General features: G+C 46.8%; 1 protein-coding gene and 2 non-coding genes across 3 annotated transcripts in view; 1 reads left to right on the top strand and 2 right to left on the bottom strand.

Moving 5' to 3' along the window:
* The window catches only part of LOC125728567 (uncharacterized), a 43,568-nt gene that overhangs the window by 3,242 nt on the left and 20,546 nt on the right, over positions 1-19,780 (top strand). The window lies entirely within an intron of this gene.
* On the bottom strand, positions 8,590-8,672 carry trnal-uaa (transfer RNA leucine (anticodon UAA)). The gene has a single exon. It is a non-coding gene; the product is annotated as a tRNA-Leu (tRNA).
* trnal-uaa (transfer RNA leucine (anticodon UAA)) lies at positions 8,967-9,049 on the bottom strand. Its single transcript has one exon. It is a non-coding gene; the product is annotated as a tRNA-Leu (tRNA).

Raw genomic sequence — 19,780 nt, 5'->3', positions numbered from 1 at the left:
TATCTGCCCCCTGACCCGCGAGAGCTTCGGTGCCCTGTACGTTAAAACAAGGGAAAAACTCGAGTCGTTGCGGCAAGAGTTTAATATGAACGTGGAATCCATCTGGGAACACGAATGGGCTCACGCTAAAACTCACGACCCACAGGTACAGCGTTTCCTGTCAGACTTTGAGCCCCCTGAGCCCCTAAGGCCGCGAGAAGCGCTGTTTGGGGGTCGGACGTCGGCGATTCGCCTGCGTTACGACGTCACGGGGCAAGAGCGCGTCCGCTACGTGGATTTCACGTCGCTGTACCCGTACACTCTGGCTAAATGTGAATTCCCCGTGGGGCACCCGGAAATCATTCATTCGAATTTTAAGCCTCTGAATGAATACTTTGGCCTGATCAAAGCCACGGTCAACACCCCGCGCGAGCTGTTTTTCCCCGTCCTACCCAGCAGACTGCCAAATGGGAAACTAGTGTTTACCCTCTGCAGGACATGCGCGATCGAGAACAGACAGGAGGGGACCTGCGGGCATTCCGACGCAGAGCGGGAGCTAACAGGTGTCTGGGTCTCAGCGGAGGTAAATCTGGCTTTAGAGAGGGGCTATTCGGTCGTGAAGGTGCACGAAGTGTGGCATTTTCCCCAGACCAGCGGCGACCTGTTTAGAGATTACATTAAAACCTTTCTCAAAGTGAAGCAGCAGGCTTCGGGCTACCCCGACGACGCGACCGATGACGTGGGTCGCAGGGAGTACATAAAAAACTATCTCGAGCGTGAGGGGATCGAATTGGAGCCCGATCAGATAGTGTCTAATGAAGGGAAGCGGCAAGTGTCCAAACTTCTGCTTAACTCTCTGTGGGGTAAACTGGCGCAGAGGAGCAACATGCTCCAGACATGTATAGTGTCTGACCCGGGGGAATTTTTTAATTTTTTCTGCTCGGACCTGTACGAGATTTCCAGCTTCGCGTTTGTCAACGACGAGGTCGCCCTCATCCGCTGGCGTTTCAAGTCTCCCTACAAAGTGCCGCCGGGAAAGACTAACATATTCATAGCGTGTCAAACTACCGCGTGGGGTCGGTTGACGCTTTACAAAGAACTGGAAAGATTGGGGCGGAGGGTGCTGTATCACGACACCGACAGCATCGTGTACATAAGCAGGCCTGGTGAATATGACCCGACCTTAGGCAATTACCTGGGCGAGCTGACGTCCGAATTAGCCCCCGACGAATACATTGCTTCGTGGGGTGCGCTGGGACCAAAAAGTTACTGTTACCGACTCAACAACGGGAAAACACAAATGAAATGTAAGGGTATAACTCTAAATTACGAAACCTGTCAAAAGGTAAACTTTGACAGTATGATCGGATTGATTGAAAACTACATCGGAGGTTGTAGGAATAACCCCGCTATAATAACGCAGTACAACAAAATCGAACGCGACATGAAAAGCTTTCGCCTGTTTAATAGGCCTCTAGATAAAAAGGTCAGGGTCGTCTACGACAAACGCAGATTGCTGGCTAGCGGGGAAACTCTGCCTTTCGGTTACTGAAATGTAAAACTAGCAGCATCGCAAAAGGGCTTTTAAAGTTTTTTCTAAAAATCAAAGATGTTCATTTGTTTTAAAATGAAAAGTTTTTTTCAAAGATGTTTTTTAAAATCAAAGTAAGATGTACAAATGTTTTAAACTGAGAAATGTTCCTAGTAAGATGTTTTTAAAAATGAAAAGTTTTTTACAAAGATGTTTTCTAAAAATCAAAGATGTTTTTAAAATGATCATAGTATGATGTTTTTAAAATGTTCATAGTAAGATGTTTTTAAAAATGAAAAGTTTTTTCCAAAGATGTTTTTAAAATCAAAGATGTTTTTAAAATGTTCCTAGTAAGATGTTTTTTATTTTCAAACTTGTGTACTGAAATGTTTTGTACATTTATCACAAGAGTTTTTATTAAAAACTTACCCATGCACTCTGTGTCTGTGAAAGCTGACACCCCTCCAGCAGTGGTTTGCACGTGTGTGTGTGTGTGTGTGTGTGTGTGTGTGTGTGTGTGTGTGTGTGTGTGTGTGTGTGTGTGTGTGTGTGTGTGTGTCGGAAAGATTTAAAAGATTAGGGCAGTATTTACCGTTTCGTCAGTGTGTTTTTTTTTTTTTGCAAAATGATGGGTAGCGGCGTGAGAGAGGTCGACTTTGATCACCGTTTAGAACTCCCGTTTACGGCTATAATCGCAGGGGCAAGTTCTTCGGGGAAAACCTATTTCACTAAAGAAATGCTTTTAAATCAGAGTCACTGTTTCATAGGGGGCCCCGTTAAAAAAATTGTGTGGTGTTTCGCTTCCCATCAGCCGCTTTATGATGAACTACGCGATCGGATCAGCGAAATTGAATTTATACAAGGGCTTCCCAAAAGCTGGGAGGACGAGGAGCGCTTCCCCTCAGGCTCCTTGATAATCATCGATGATTTGATGGACAGCGCGTCCGAAAACAAACTCGTGGCAGAAGCTTTCACGAGGTTCAGACATCACCGTCAAATCTCGGTCATCTACCTGGTGCAGAACGTATTTCACCAGGGCAAGTACAGCAGGACTATAGCCCTAAATACGACTTATTATTGTCTGTTTAAGAATGTGCGAGACAGAATGCAAATCAAAGTTTTAGCTCAGCAAATGTTTCCTTGGCAGAAAAAGTTTTTTCTAGATGCCTACCATGAGGCCACAGGGCCCGCGCACGGCTATTTATTGGTCGATTTGAGAGCCACGTGCCCAGAAGAGTTCCGACTCAGGACCGGATTATTACCGGGGTCGTTACCCATCGTCTTTCTACCGGCGAGCCATTGATTTATCACTACTAAGCTATGTCCGAACATCTCAGGAAACACCTGCCGACCCTTAAAGTTTTACAGAGGACGAGGGGGGTGAAACGTAAAAAGATTCTTACGGCTGACCCATCTAACGACATAATTTTGGCTCTCTCCGAAATCTGTCTCAATCTCATAAGAGGTCGCATACCTTTAACCGTAGCTCAATTTACCAAACTCAAGAAACAGAAAAGATTGATTAAACTTTTCGCATGTAAGAAAAACAGCGTCGCTAGGAAACGCGTGGCAATTCTTCAAAAAGGAGGATTCTTATTACCGCTCTTATCAGTGGCTCTGCCATTCGTTACAAGCCTGTTTGCCGGTAAGACGGCTAACTAGCCTTTTCCAGCAACATGAGCCAAGTCAAGAAAATGTTTATGCTCAGCCCCCAGCAACTGCGTACGCTGACCCAGAGGGCGACCCCGCATACCATCGGGGAATCGGCCCTGGGTGAACTCGAACACCAGATGCAGGGTTTAATAAATCAGCCGGCTATGCATCTGGATGAAAAAGTGAAGAGATACAACCAATTGCTACAGAGGTATCTGAATCTAGCCCGAAAAGAGGAAAATCAGGGGCGAGAAATTGTCCTTACAGAGCGGAAAGAAAAAACGGACGAGGAGGAGGAGGAGGGGAGACAGCCTGACGGCGGCGGCGCGACTGGGGACAAATCTGTACAGGAAGTTATCCAGCAAGTGGCGCCTAGGGCTAGAAAGAACGTGGGGTACATCTTGCATAAACTGCTCGATTCCGACGGGGCTGTACGTTGGACCCAGTCGGGTGAACTCATCATCAGAGATAGACCCATTAAAGGTTCCCATATTTTAGATTTGATGAAAACTTTATCGCAGCCTAAATCCCACGCCGGCGGATATCCTAAAGGCTGGGAACCCTTTTTAAACGTGATATCAGAATTAAACATCCCCCTCACGAGCGTGGGTAACATCCAAGCCAGGAAAGCCCTAAGTCATCTTAAAGATTACGGCGGAAGGGATCCCCCGCCTCCCTCCTCCCCTCCTGTGAAACAGAACCTCGGGAGACGTAGAAAACGTATTGTTGACGACTCACCACCACCGCTTGAGGGAACCCCTCACACACCGCGCGATTCCTCCCCAGAATATCGTTTATGGCCTTTAAAGGGTACTCCTTATGCTCCGTGGATAGATTACAACGATTAAGTGTTTTATATACGTGTGTGAAAAAGAATTAAAACGCGTCGGTTAATAAAATGTAAAATTTATTGAATAAAGGGTGTCACGTTTTTATTTTTTCCCCAACATGAATCTAACAAGCATAACAATCTTTAAATAGTTTTAACGAACATACATTTTGCGGCTTTGAAAGTTTATCGGCATTAACACGGCTAATACACTTGTGATATTTCTTGATAAACTCGGATACTAGAGCGTCGTTTTTCCTCAAGTCGTCAGAGTACAGCATCATAGTCTCTTGAAATGAAAGTCCCATGAAGCGCCGGTAGAGGAAAAAGGCGACGTGGGCCCCGCACGTGGAAGAAAAGTCATGTTGAACTTGACGCGTATTATACCTTATTTCGGTAGCGTGCCTCCCCAAGAAGCTCATAAAACTCTTTGGGTAGTAAGGGGAATCGGGGGGATAACCGTAAGAATCAAAGAAGGAGGCTTTGCCCTCTTGGGGCTCCAAAATTATCCCGATCCAGTGTTCACCCTCTCTATTCTGGTCATGCGTGTTTGCGACCAGAAAAGCGGGCCTGGTCTCTATGCGGGTGGGTAATAAATCGCTAGGCCACACGCCTCCAAAAGCATCCCCCAGCAGGGGCCGTAAAACGCATTCCAGCTGGTGAGTGTTCATGATGATGATGATGATTAAAAGTCCACCAGAACCTGTCTCTTGGCGTTTATTTCAATCACGCTGTCGAAGCAGGCGTAGACGATGAGACTCATGGTTCGAGGTAGTGGGGCTCTGAACCTTAAATCCAGACGGCACGTGCCGCTGATGGCGGGTGACAGGGCACCGCCGTCCAGCTCGTCGTCTCGGGAGAGATTGAGAGCAAATAGCGAGTATCCGTTTTCAAAATCCTCGCGGTTGATGCATAAGGGCGAATCCTTTAAATGCCTGTTTGTAGCCAGGAAAAGGTTGTAAAACTCTCTGACCGACTGCCTCGCTCTAAAATCGGGCTGGAACGGTTTGCTGGGTATGTGTCGCCCGTTGACTGAGAGGCTCAGAAATTCCAGGTCACAATGCTGAAACCTGAACGGGTTTCTGTTTCGCGTGCCCACGAACGCGGCGTGGTCCACGATCCCCAAAACGATGTAGCGCGGTAAGTTGCCCAGGAAGAGGTTGTCCTGCGGGCAAACCCGCGATTGTGCGGGCAGCGTATAATTTTTAACGACTACCCTGCTTATAGGGTACAGGGCGTTTGCTTTCATGAGAGCGGCCGAGTGACCCAGTGACACCGCCGGGGAGACCTCCACTTTTTTCACAAACAGGCTGGCCCTCAGTATTTTCAGCTCGTAATCGGTGTCATTTCTACACATGAGACTAAAGTCGCTTTTAGCCTTTACAAACTTTAAGCGTATATCCACGTTGTTTAACAGCATTCGTTCGCTGAAAAAAATATCGGCGTGTATAGGACCCATCAGAGAAAACTCCTGAGAGTTTCTACAGAAGGCGGCTCGCTTCTGTAACCCCACGTTGGGGCCCTGCGCTGAGACGTCCACGCTATCCAAGTCGCCCCCGACGTCTTTGTACCAGAGCCCTGCCGAAAACTGACTCTCTAGCGTATCCGTAGAAAAATTGAGCAGGGTCTCTATGACTGACCTATAGGGGTGCGTGGCCGACGAAGAACTGATCAGGACGTCGTTCAGACTCACATCCAGCTGGGAGAATATGCCGTTTAGCGGGTACTGTATAATACCGCAGGGGTCGGCGTCAAGCAGGGGGGCTCCATCGGCCCTAACGATCTTGAGCCTTAGATATAGCAGTGTAGAGTTGAGGTCCACATAGAAATTGCCCGACCCCGGTATTAGGAAATCCAAAACATCCTGATCGGTAATGGAATTTAATGGGTTGATTTCTACATAATTGGTCTGATCTATGGATAATTGCGTCATAGGGGCCGCAAACAGGTCCAATTCAGATTTGGTACATTCAGCCGAGAGCCGGTGAGCTAGAGCCATTCTTGTTTACGCTGCGTTTTCTCTCTCTTAAAATATGTCCCCGGGGGGTTTCCTGTTTCTCTTGGCGGATGGAGACTTGGGAATCCTGACGCCTCTGCCAGATTTATTTTTCTTTTTTTTTTTATGACCTTGCAGCAGGGCTAGAGGTGCTTGGGCTCTCGTTCTACTCCCCCTCCTCCTCCTCCGAGAGAGGAATAGCAGACCCGACCCTTCCTGCTTGGGGTCACCTGTGTTTGTAAAACGGCCGCTGACTACAGAGCTGACTAGATCCGATCCTATTCCTTTGACCGCCGATTTCAAATGAGGTTTCGCTATATCGACCCCACGCTTAAGAAAGGGTAAAACGAATCTAAAAGCCCTACTGAGCATGGACCCCAACCCACGCCCGTACATCACGGGGCTCCCCGCAAAACCGGGGAGCCCATGTCCCGCCTGACTGGTGTAATACGTAATAAATCTCTGTGGATTGTGGTAAGCCATTGTTTTCTTTTTTTTTTAAACGGGGCGAAAGTGTAGCTTGACGATCGTTTTTCCGTAGGAGAAATTAATCAGAGTATTCTGATCGTTCTTTATCTCAATATGCAAATTCTGTAGGCTCTGCTTGTTCACCGGTACGTACTGCAGCTTGTGGAACGGCAAAGTGACTACGTCGCCGAACGCACCGTCTATTTTAACGGTTCTGAGGAGCGGGACTACAAATTCCCCCACGTGCTGCGGTTCCACGATGTTACAGTAGACGTACATATTGTAGAATCCCGCGTGAATGTCGCCCGGGTAGGGTGAGGTCGACCCGCTACCTCCTCCTAGGTTATACCACTGACCCGGCTCAAAGCCCAGCATGTAGGCCAGAGTAGGTTTAAATTGGATCTTGTATTTATGGTTTCCCGTCATATTAACCCTTCGTGTAATCTCGCTGTATGAGAAGGAAACTTCGGTACCTAATTTTTTTAACGTAGCGTTGATTTCTGTCACAATCTGTTTCAGAGATTCATAATAGCCCACTTTAATTTTCCGAGGAAAAAGGTAAGGTAGGTCCACTAAAGGATCGGCCGCTCTCTTTGCCTCCGCCTCCGTATCCCGCAATTCAAAAGTATTATCCGGGTGTGTAACATTTCGCCACGTGTAACAATACATGATTTCAGCCAGAGCTACTTCGTAAGGCCCCCGTAGCTCTATAGGTCGCGAGAGCATCACGGTGTAATCCGAACTCTGGTTATCGGGGAAGATGGAGAGACAAGAGTTTGACGGTAGCGTGAGGTAAAAAGAGGGGCGGGCGTCCATTTTCTTTTTTTTTTATTTTTTTTTCTCTTTTTTAAAAAATTAAACCTGTATCAAGTCCGACCGCGGTATCCACGAATCGAACCTCGAGGGCCAACCCTGCCAATGTACTAAAATCCACTTTTTCCCCTTTCTGTCGGTCTTTGAGCCTATAACCTTCTCGACCTTGAACGCGCGTCTCGGAGATATTTTGACTTTCTGCAGCTCCGCTTCATAGAATGTTCCCTCGAGTATTTCACCGCTCACGTCCCTCAATTTATATACCGGTGGGGATCTGGGTACACGTTCGCATATGACAAAGTACTCGTCCGTAAATGTCTGCTCGTACTTTTTGTCAAATATCTGACTGTGCTTGGAGACTCTCACAGTGTCCCCTATGTTAAACTTAAAACGTGGCCGTGTGCTTTTTTTCTTCAGGGGACCGTATAGATTATCAAATACTAGATGAGCATTATCGGGCCTGACCTCGGCAGGTTTCATTTTAATAGCGCTGTGAAATGACTGGTTGTACCCCTTTATTAGATCGTCCAACACGTCCACATATCGCCGGGTGTTTTTAGCCGTAAAGTACCTGTACATCCTCTCTTTTAACGTTCGATTAAATCTCTCTACGATGGAAGCTTTAAGTTCACTAGCCGTAGTGAAATGGGTGATTTTATGAGTTTTTAAAAGTTTCTGAAAAGTCCCATTTAAAAACTCCTTACCGGCATCCGTCTGTAGCTTGAGGGGGACGCCCCCCTCGGTTAAAATAGAATCAAAGGCCTGGGTTACAGCCGCCCCAGTCTTGTTTCTTAACGCGCGAGCATAGGCTTTTTTAGAAAAAACATCAATCACCGTAAGGAGGTATTTTAACCCGTCGTTGTACGTGGCCAGCCCTTGCATGTCGCATAAATCGGCCTGCCACTGATACATGGCTCTCGGAACAAACACTCTGTTCCTGGGGAAATTCTTTTTAACCGGTTTATGTAAAGTATAACTGTCTTGCATAGACAGCCAGTCTCTGATGTCATCAGCAGCCACTTTTTTCCCCGTATCTTGCTGCACGGCTCTCTGCAGTCTGGAGACACCTCCGTATGACCCCGGTTGGCTGGGGTCATAGTACGAACTGCTCAAGACGCGAGCTGTAGTCTTGGCAACAGACATGCTTTTCACACACTGAGTGGGGGGAGAGCGGGGGTGCGGCGTTTTATAGCTGACTGTGGATGGGGGGGTTGTTAGGAGACTGAGTGAACATCAGTGAAATTTTTGTGTGTTTTTTCTACATTTAACCCATATTGTGTAGTTTGTTTTTTTTAATTATTATTATTTTACAAAAGAGTTTAGCTGGGGTGGGGATCGAACCCACGCGGACATACGTCCATTGGATCTTAAGTCCAACGCCTTAACCACTCGGCCACCCTGCTCAGCATTTTTTACCTGTTATTTACAAAAGACTATTACAACGGTATTCAAGTTTTATTTTTTTTTTATTTTTGCAATTAGTGAAAGATATATATATATATATATATTTTAAAAAAGCTGGTATACAATTTGTGAAGGTTACATTTTCAAAATGCAGGTATACATTTAGTTACAGCCGTGACAGTTGTTGAGGTAAGAGACTGAGTGAACATCAGTGAAATTTTTGTGTGTTTTTTCTACATTTAACCCATATTGTGTAGTTTGTTTTTTAATTATTATTATTTTACAAAAGAGTTTAGCTGGGGTGGGGATCGAACCCACGCGGACATACGTCCATTGGATCTTAAGTCCAACGCCTTAACCACTCGGCCACCCTGCTCAGCATTTTTACCCATTATTTACAAAGACTATTACAACGGTATTCAAGTTTAAATTTTTTTTTTTTATTTTTGCAATTAGTGAAAGATATATATATATATTTTAAAAAAGCTGGTATACAATTTGTGAAGGTTACATTTTCAAAATGCAGGTATACATTTAGTTACAGCCGTGACAGTTGTTGAGGTAGATTAGCGATGTCACATGCAGTAAAGTGGATATAGTGGCTTTTTCAACGATACATGTATGTAGAGTAGAAAGCATCTGATTAACATCGATAGGCTGCTTATCATGAAATTTAGAGGTGACTACATCTACTATTAAAGCGTAAAATACAAAAATGTGATTACAGTCAAATTCATTGTCAGGAATACAAGATAGACAAGCGCGTATGAGACTTTCGGGGGAATGTCTTTCTCCCTCTGACATCAGTTGAGTAAGTAAATCCATCCCCCGCTGATAATTTTCTCCGACTTGAGAAATCTCAAATAACACTCTATGAAAGCAGCAACAAGCATAATCATCCCGACAATCGCTTTTATCAATAGCACGCAACAATAGTGGACTAACTTTTTCTAAAAAAACATTTAACATAAACCGCCGTAAGGGTCTGCTGATACCGTTCCCCATCACAAGATGCTTTTTGTTTTAGTCTCGGGCCTCCCAACGAGTCAGAAATTCTTCTTCCAGGATCTGCTTAAACGCTGGGTTCTGCTCAAACAGATCTTGTTCCAGTCGAGTGATTTCCACCATGCCGTTGCGGGCCTCACGCAGATCGTACAGGATAGCTTCCACTGCCCCCTCCAACCTGCCGGCGGCCGCTCGGATGCCCAGGGTCGATAGAACGTGGGTCAAGGCGGGTGTCAGCCGATCGGTCCAGAGGTCACGCAACACAGAGTCAAAGTGTATGTAAAAGTAATTTCTACCTGGGGGAAACAAACAAGGGTGTTGTCTCTGACTGGGGTGATCCACTTCACAACCGTAGCAGTTTCTCTCTTGATGCTTCCTGATGACTGAGGTTAAAAGGCCCACTATCATAGCCTTAATACAAGTCAGCATCCCACGGCAGAGAGCCGGTCTGGAGAGAAGCGTGCAGATCTCAGGCGTCGGAGGGTCCTCTCCAGGATCAGAGGCCGGTGATGATGGGGGGGTTGGAAGGAGCTCCCCGGGATCAGAGGTCAGGGTTGCTGCTGGAGCCTCATTGTCCCCGCTTTCACCGTCGCTATAATTTGCTGCTGCTCCTGCTGCTGCCATGATGTTTGTGAAAAGGGGTTGTAACAGAGTCCACTTTATATAGCGACGGCGGGTGAGGGGGTGAGGGGGGTCCTTACGGCGTAGGGTTTGTCATCTCTTGCATCTGCTTACGCCCCCGACTCTCCTTAAACATCGCTTGGTAGTAACCAGACTTTTCTTGAATCATCTGCATCCAAATCACAAACGGTATTCTCAGGCCAAAACAGTCGCATTTAGGCCACTGCCATATATTCACCATTCTCTTGTCCAGCTCCCCGGTCGCGTCCCACTTCATAATGCTGGTACGCTGTTTACGAGCATCTCTATAGTGCATCTCCATTCTTCCAGTCTCGACCTCAAGGTCGGGGTCGGTGCTCTCCTCCATCATCGGGGTAACGACAGTCTTCAAGTTTCCCCATTCCGTTTCGGAAAAAGTCACCAGATACGGGTCGTCTTTCGGGGGGTCTGGGCCGTCTCCGGTGACCTGAAAGACGCGCAGTTCCTCCGCAACGTTGTCAAAGAGGCAGACCAGTTTATTCCCGTTGGGCAGCTCCCAGATAGCCCTCGGGTCTTCCGACGGTCGCATCATAGGTACCCGTCTACGTGCCGTATGAATCTTCCTGGGAGCCCCCGGAGGCTGCATAATGGCCTCCTGCTCCTGTTGAGTCTTAGAAGGTGAGGTTGAATCTTTCATTTCGGAAGTCCCAGACATGTCTGTATTTTTTGAAAAGATAGAGTTGGCCCTGCAGCGCGAAGCTCCCTATATTCTACACGGCCTGCTCGTGGGGGCGTGGTACGGATGAAGATGATGCCTCTAGGAGGAGGAAAAGGCCCCCCGCTCGACGTAATACAATTTAATTGTCTCTGTCACCCCATATCTGCACGGTCATGTATGACAAACAAAACTATAAACAGAATTTACTGGCGGGGAAATTGTCAGACTTGATGTATGACCAGGTGGTACGGCCTTGACGATGCTACTCGTGCCTGTGTAAGAAAATTATCTGTAATTTGGGACGTATGTGAAAACAAAACTTTAAACAGAATTTACTGGAGGGGAAAAGTGTCAGACTCGATGTATGCCCCGCGTGGCCGGGTAGGGGGGGGGGGGGGCGCCTCGATGGCCAGGTGGCACGGCCCTGCAGAATTTACTGGCGGACAAAATTGACAGACTCGATGTATGTCTCGACTTATGACCTTTACAAATTGGCGCCATACGCCGATGTGATACAAACGCTTGCGTGAGGAAAAAACACACGGTCAAAACTAGCGCCGAGCGTTTTTATTGGACGATAGACCCTGCACCTCCTCCTCTCATTCTTTGCTCCAACTTTACCATTTTATCCCACAGTCTCTCACAGTTTCTCTCAGACTCGCGCAGCAGCACGCCTCTCAGCTCTCCCGCATCGCTCTCTCCGAGGATTATCCAAAGCCGTGCGGACCTTTCCGCGCTACCGCACCAGTATGTGAATAAGTCCTTTGCTGATTCTCCGAAGCCCGGGGACCTTACCACGCTACCGCACACCGTACGCTCGCGCTCCATCAGGTAACCCAGCCACGCTCACTCCCGCCCGCGCACCACAAAATAATAATAATAATAACTTATTCAAATAACACACGCTCATAAGCACTCTCATCAATATCATTTTTAAAATAATACACACTCATAAGCACTCTCCTCAATATCATTTTAAAATAATAAACATTTAAAATAAGCATTTAAAATAATAAATAATTAAATCCAAATACCATTGCAGCACTAACACAACCAACCCAGGCCCCCTAAGCCACAATCATTTAAAATAATAAATAAATAATTAAATACAAATACCATTGCAGCAGTTACACAACCAACCCCCCGGGAAGAAGAAGACAAAAAAAAATATTTAAATAAATAATTAAATCCATATGCTATTGCGTCAGTTACACAACCAAGCTCAACCCACTACAACATAAGCTCCGCCCACTGAACTTTTGAACGTGACCTTTGACCCGACCTGTCAATTTGACAAAAGCGGTATCCTTCCTCTCTCTTCTGTGATTTCATTGGCTGAACAGCTGAGAGGGTGTGTATCCTGTCCTCAGGCCTGAACCTCCACTTATCCCTCTCACAGCTGTTCTGTGCTGATGGCGAGTACAATTCCATGGCCACGATCGTCTTCAACACCCCGGAGAGGAGTGTCCGCAGCCTGTTCCACAGCCCCGCAGGTCCGTGGAGTTTCCAGCACGTGTTTCAGGGCAGGATGGGTCGTGACCTGAAGCCGGATTGGTCGCCCCTGTTGTGCCCTTCTTCTGGAAGAGATTATAATTACAGTCCGTTGTCCATCTTTAGAATGAACACCTGTGTTTGATATTGGTGACAGGCTGGCTAGGTCCGGGGCAGCTGTTTGAACAGTCAGACTCGTCTGCCACCTCTGTCGTGTCGTAGGTTTGTTTACGGGCCGCTTCTGGCTGATTGTTTTCCCAGACAGACAGCTAAACCCATACACACAATCCTCCTCAATTATTCAAGGCTTCCCTCATTTGGGATGGGGGGACTGTCACCCTGCCTGGGGAGAACAGGAGCGCTTCTCAAGTGCCCTGACGAATGCCACCGTAGGCAAGTTCGAACGGCACTAAACTGTGTTCATCCATGCCCTCTAGTGGATGAAAGACATACCAAAGTAACATGGCTTGGTCTTGATCGGCTCCAAATTGCACTTTACACCAGGTAGAAAAATGGAAATGATCATATGAAAAATGCCATTCATCATGAAATAATTTCTGTACACCTGTATCCTCATTACAAGGGTGAATCAAGTAAAACTAGCTGGTTTCGCTAGATTAGCGTTCTTGGGGATCAACTACATGATCAACATTTTAGCAAAAACGTGGGAAACACTGACTTAGGTGATGAATTCCACCACCACCACCCCCCCCCCCCCCCCGGCAGGTTCCTACAATCCCGTGACCCTGGGAATCTTCACCATCACCTACTTCTTCCTGGCCTGCTGGACATACGGCCTGACTGTGTCCGCCGGGGTCTTCATCCCCTCGCTGCTCATCGGCGCCGCCTGGGGGCGGCTCTTTGGCATTTTGCTGGCCTCCATTACGCCGCACAATTCCATACAGGTACATCAGGACGGGTCGCCGTTCCTGGGGAAGCGCCGTATAGCCGGTGAGGCGGCGTGGTCCGCTGGCGGAGGAGGGGCCGTCACGATAGCAGAACTCTTCCCTCAGCAGAGAGAAACCTCACAGTGGCGACGTTTTCCACTGACCTTGATTTTTTTGCACATTTTGAAGAAGCAAAACTGAAAATCCGTTAATGGGTACGATTATATTTCAGGAGGACAAGCCCTCAAACGCTTTCAGTTTGATTGAAGTGGTTTTTGTGGCGATTCGCAAAACTGAAATGGAAGCCGATTTTGCGAACTTGTTGCTGTGTAGGACACGATGACTTGGTTCTAGAGCTCGTATCTCATGAAAAGCTCAATCCATGTTGAGGCACGGAATCATAAATTGCAGGTGTTGTTTCCATGATGTTACTTAATGGAAACACCCTTTATGCAATTTCACTTTGTCAACAAATTTGCTTGTTTGTGCAGAACTTTAATGGAAACGCTGCAGGTTTTGATATATTAAGGAAATTGAACGGGGTCTTTAGAAGTCAGAGGGCCTCCTTCAACACCCGCTTTAGATTGATTTCCTCTTTGTTGTCCAATCAGATTTACTCTTTAAGCAGTCACGTGACTCTTTGAAGGTGCCCTATTGGTTAGTGCTGTATCGATTTCCTGGGCCGCCCAGCGTCATGTCGGCATAGATGTAGTTTAACATAATGTTTGTTGGAAGTAAAGCCCCCTCGAAGTTTTTGAATGAGCATGTTTTATGATTTGTGGCGTTTCGTTTGACAGACCTTGGCCGACCCTGGGAAGTACGCTCTGATTGGAGCCGCCGCCCAGCTTGGTGAGTGTCCGTCCGCGGTCAGCCTGCTTTTCAGAGCTCGTCTAGAGGTGCATGGAGGCACATGAGGCTTCGGGTTTGCGTCTGTTTACGAAGGTCTTTGCCAGGTGGGATCGTGAGGATGACCCTCAGCCTGACTGTCATCATGGTGGAAGCCACCGGAAATGTCACCTACGGCCTACCCATAATGCTGGTTCTGATGACGGCGAAGATCGTGGGCGATTATTTCGTGGAGGTCAGTGTTGACGTTTCGGGTTGGAGCGGGTTGGTCCATTTGGCATTATGTGTGAGCCTGTCAGTGAGTGATGAGCTCATCGCCTTTCAGACCGTGCAGAACTTGGAATCGGGCCAGTCGTGTTTCGTTAACTGCTCCGGTCTCATGTTTGCTTTTGGTGTGGGTGGTGCAGCTAGCCACCAGTCTGACGCCATCTTTTTTTCATCTGTCCTTCCAGTGACTGATTTTGAGAACCCTTCCGTTGTTTTTGCACAGCTGTCTAACTTAAGGTGGCACATCATGCTGTGACAGCTCGTTTCGCTTCTCTGTTCCTCAATGTGCCAGCAAATCTGCTTAGAGGAAGTAAAACTTCAAGGGGTGGCAGCTTGTGAATGTTGTGCAGATGTGATCCTAAGCTCTTCTGAGTGACTCGAATTTTCCCACAGGGGCTATACGACATCCACATCAAGCTGCAGAGTGTGCCCTTCCTGCACTGGGATGCCCCAGCCACCTCCCACTCCCTGACTGCCAGGTATATTGCCCCCTACAGGATTTTCCCTGCTAATGCTTCAATGAGCCCAGTACACGCCTTTAGCAAGACATTGGTGCTTCATTCTCACTGTATATTCAGGTTTGGTGTGTCTGTCCATTCAGGGAGGTTATGAGCTCTCCAGTAACCTGCTTCAACCTGGTGGAGAAAGTGGGCACTATTGTGGATGTGCTCAGCAACACCTCGACCAATCACAACGGGTTCCCTGTAGTCTCCGGGTTGAGTGATGGCTGTGAGGTATGTCCCTCCCACTAGGGGTGATTTTGTTTTCCTGGAGATTTGTCACATGATGTACTTTGGGGCTTTGCTAATCTGAATTTTGTGCTCTTAGCCAGGGAAAATCTGTGGCTTAATCCTGCGTTCCCAGCTTATCGTGCTCCTGAAACACAAGGTGAGTGTGACCTAAGGTTCCTGCAGAGGTCAGCTGAATAAGGAGCATGTCTGTCCACACTAACACCTATCAGGGTGCTTGGTGTATATGCATGCCTGTGAATGACAGTGCGATTGACCAATGAGGGGTCTGTTTACTGCGTACACGGTTGCGAATGTCAGTGCAGCAAGCCAATGAGAAGTGTGCTCATCCACGTTGTGACCGGTGTACTCTTTTCAACCAGGTGTTTGTGGAACGGGCTCGTTCTCGTCTCAATCTGCGCAAACTGCAGCTGAAGGACTTCCGGGATGCCTACCCTCGCTTCCCTCCGATCCAGTCCATCCATGTGTCCCAAGACGAGAGGGAGTGCATGATGGACCTGACGGAGTTCATGAATCCCACCCCCTACACTGTCACGCAGGTACTAGTCTCAGTCTCAGCCTTGGTCTTGGTCCTTGAGAACCAGAGACACATTTGACTAAACAGTCATGTTCTGCGACTGTGTTCTTCTGCCTCTTTTTCAGGAGACGTCGCTTCCTCGTGTCTTCAAGCTGTTCAGGGCCCTTGGTCTGCGGCACCTCATTGTGGTGGACAGTGACAACCAGGTGCGTCTGCCTTGCGAGGTCCTCAGGCCTTCGTCATCTCCAGCACATATCTCCATTCTCATTGTAAAATTCGAAAATTACTGCATCGGTTTTCAGCCAGTGGCCGTTGGGCATCCATCTAGATCAAGGTTATCACCCTGGTTTCCTGTGCTACTCCCACCCCTCCCTCATAACATAACCAGCTATCTATGCCCTGTTCTACGTACCAATCATGTTCCCGGTGCCCAGGTGGTGGGACTGGTGACGCGGAAGGACCTGGCCCGTTACCACCTGGGCAAAGACGGCCTGGAGGAGCTGCAGCTGGCACAGACGTGATGCGTGGAAGGCGACTGCCGCGCTGCTCACCAGGCCAACCCCCCCTGCCCCCAGTCAGCCCCCGCCAGAACCCGCACCGGTCGTGCATTTCAGCAAAGTCCGGAACCCGGGATGCCAATGACTGACTTTCTGGTTTCGTTCACCGAGGGTTGGTTGTGATGGGGGAGGGGATCGATTCCATGTGTGTTTTGCGACTTTTTGTTGCCCCCTCCCAGTTTGCACATAAAATAATTTATCCGTTATGTTTTTAAAGCACTTCAGAGAGAGAGTGAGTGTGTGTGTGTGTGTGTGTGTGTGTGTGTGTGTGTGTGTGTGGTTCTACACACACTTGGGTGTCAGTCCCGCTCTGTGGTCATTTGCAAAGCTTTGGTAGCATTGTGATATACATTAGTGTAAATGTGTAAAAAGCATTTCAAGCTGTGTGTGTGAGAGAGAGAGAGAGAGAGAGAGAGAGAGAGATTAGCCAGGCCAATAACGTTCCTCTTTTACTCAGAGTTTTTTGAGTGTGGTCTATTGACAGAGGGTACCACAGTTTTCTTGTGACTTTAGTTTTACTTTAGGGGAAGTTAATTTTCCTCTCCCAGATAATTGTCTTGCACATTGTACCATTAACCAATGCCTCCCACCCCTCCCATGCCAGTGTAGGTAAGACCAACCCTGCCCCCCCCCCCCCCCCCCCGGAAAAACCCTGACTCGCTTTGACCTTTTTCTCTCATGCTGGATGCTAGCGGTTTTTAACATACAGTGTTTTTTCTCGTGAATTCGCCCATTGGCTGACTGCCACACTGCCTGCGTCCTCCCCCACCCACGCCAGTACGTGACAGTATGTATCCCCCCCACCCCGGGTGATTCTCCAGGTCCTGTGTTTTTGATGGCGATTTGTCTCTTGTTGCGCCGTACAGCCTCTAGGTGGCAGAAACCCTGGTTTCTGATATATACCTGAATAAATTATGCAAATCGGGGTCAGGTTTACATGGGTCGGGTGCCAAACAATGCCAGTAGTGTGTGTGTGTGTGTGGGGGGGGGTGACTTCACAGGTGCTCTCCTGAAAATGTGTGTATATCATTGTTTTTAAATGGCACTTACTGAAAGCAGAGTGGGGTTCAGGGCAGCTTAATGATTTGCAAGGTGACCATGGGTCGTGTTTGGCCAAGGGGGCGCTAGTGTGTTGAGGAAAGGAACTTATTCTGGTCTTTGCAGGCTGTGCTAGAAACCCAAACCCACCCCCATGGCTGTATGTGGCTCCGCACTTTAAATGCTTCTTACCCCACCTCGTTTCCCATCTGCGCCCTACAACTTACAAATCCTTGCAATGTCACGTGCAAGGGGGCCCCCTACTGGCCAAGCAAGGCCCTACAGTCGCTGGTGCCCTTGGGGGTCCAGCCGTACAGTTTTTGCCAACAGCAGAGTTTACACTTTGACTAGTTATGTGCTGTTTAGTTATTTTGTTTTTAATTAAGGTGAACTTGCCTAAGTGACCCTGATCAGTTAAATAGGGTTTTTACCCACCCAACAAGCCTATCGAAAATGGACATACCAGTTAAACGGTAAACGATGTGAATCCCTTATCAGATTTTGATTTTATTCTGAATATTAAATGTCGTGTTTTAACTCAACCTTAAATAAATTAAAGTATCTCCATTTTAAAGAGCACTGTGACTGGATGAGAGAATTGTTTCGGCGTTGGCAAGTACCACCTTAGCGTACATTTATAGAAACGGCTGAAATATACTGGATAATTTTGCATAATTTTTATTTTGCCAAGCTTGATTTTCTTCTGTGATTTCTGAAATCTAATAAAGGTTTTGATGCATATGCCTATTTGTATTGCACGAGTCAGTCATGCTGTTTAATAAGAATCATTTGTATTTATACAAACAATGATAAAAAAATTATTGTATTAAATGGCGTGTTTGATGATACTGCTGGTGACTCCGTGGCACTCTTTGAGCAACGTGTCCGTATCCTAATTTTCTACCTTCTGACACACAAATTCTCAGACTAAATGAGATTACTGCAGTCCCGTTGCCGGGGTAATGCAATTGTTTAGGTGGATGTCGCTGAATGCATTTCAGTGGGAGGTCCAGAAAGCCTGGGACGCGATTTGACGGGGTAGAAATGAGATGAACGGTTCTGTTGTACCTTGCAGATTTGTACCTTGCAGATTTCCCTCGATTTGCTTATTAGTTGCTGGAAATCAATATTTAAAAAAAAATGTGCGTTGAACATGCCTTTCCATCCCGATCCATGAACCCAGTTTTCCCAGATATCAGCAAAACAATGAGAAATTCTATATATAAAAAAAAAAAAATCAACATTTGATTAAGTTTTATTAATGCTTGCTTTCATGTTAAAAAATTTTGGTGCACAATTTAATTTTTTTTTTAACACACAACATTTGGTTGAAATTGTAACGTGGAACATCAAGTCTGGGGCGCAGTTAAGGGGGGGAGATTAGGACAGTAAAAAACTTGGAACATAACTGCATTGGTGTGGGTTTGTGGCCCAATATGATATGCATTCATGGGGCCCAAATTCTCTAGCAGAATCACAGCATAGATTTCTTTGTATATTTTTTAGGTTTAAAGGACTCCGGAGATTGAGATATTGTGTTTTTAAAGTTTCCTTGGACTCCCACAGTAAATTTTACAGAGCTGGGGTCTCCATAACTTTTGCTGTGCAATAAATTTTGCTGACTGGGAAAGGGGGGGGGGGTTCCCCAAGATTTTTGCCGGCTCGCCTACCCATCGGCTCACCTTGAAAATGCCCAAAATGCCACCTGGCTGTTCAGCCCTGCTATAAAGTTGCAGAAAGACACGACGTTGTACTGTGACCTTACGATGTTACAGATCCGAGAAATAGCGTACTAAGCAGCACGTGTTTCCCTGCTGTGTTAAGGTGGGCCTTAGAAACCCATAACGCACTAATGCAGCTCTGGATGGCGGGCTATGCGTCAGTAATGCTGTCAGAGAAGATTCACTCATTAGTCTGATGTGAACTTAATCAGATTATGGGTCCTTTTTAGTCGCAGAATACAACATAATCCATGGCAAATGGACATCGGTGCCGTCTTTATGATGTTATGCTGACAGTGCCTTTAATCCCACCCCCCACCCCCCACCAATCCCTTTCCCAACTTCATGTTGTCTCTTAATCCTGTATGTTTCAGTAATATGAAGACGGAATTTCAGTATTCTCTGTTGCGGTTGTTTTATTTTTATCTCGCGAGTTTCATGCATTTTTAAGAACCGCGCAGAACATCAGTTAACTCTGTGCTGCTGGAATCCTGAGGATTGCCTTGATGGGTAGTGTAGGAGTTGAAGGATTTGCGTAGTCAGATTTAATTTTTTAAAAAGGAAATCTATTAAAAAGTAACATGCAAAGTAGTTTATTATTATTATTTTTTTTTTTTTTTACATAAGAATTTCAAGAGAAACTGAGAGCCTCGTTTTAATGGGCTTGTCTGGTAAAGTTAGTTTGACACTTGTACTGCATGTATTATTAAA

Source organism: Brienomyrus brachyistius, unplaced genomic scaffold (assembly GCF_023856365.1).
Source record: "Brienomyrus brachyistius isolate T26 unplaced genomic scaffold, BBRACH_0.4 scaffold326, whole genome shotgun sequence".
In the NCBI taxonomy this organism is placed as follows: domain Eukaryota; kingdom Metazoa; phylum Chordata; class Actinopteri; order Osteoglossiformes; family Mormyridae; genus Brienomyrus; species Brienomyrus brachyistius.
This window is presented reverse-complemented; position numbering and strand designations above follow the sequence as displayed.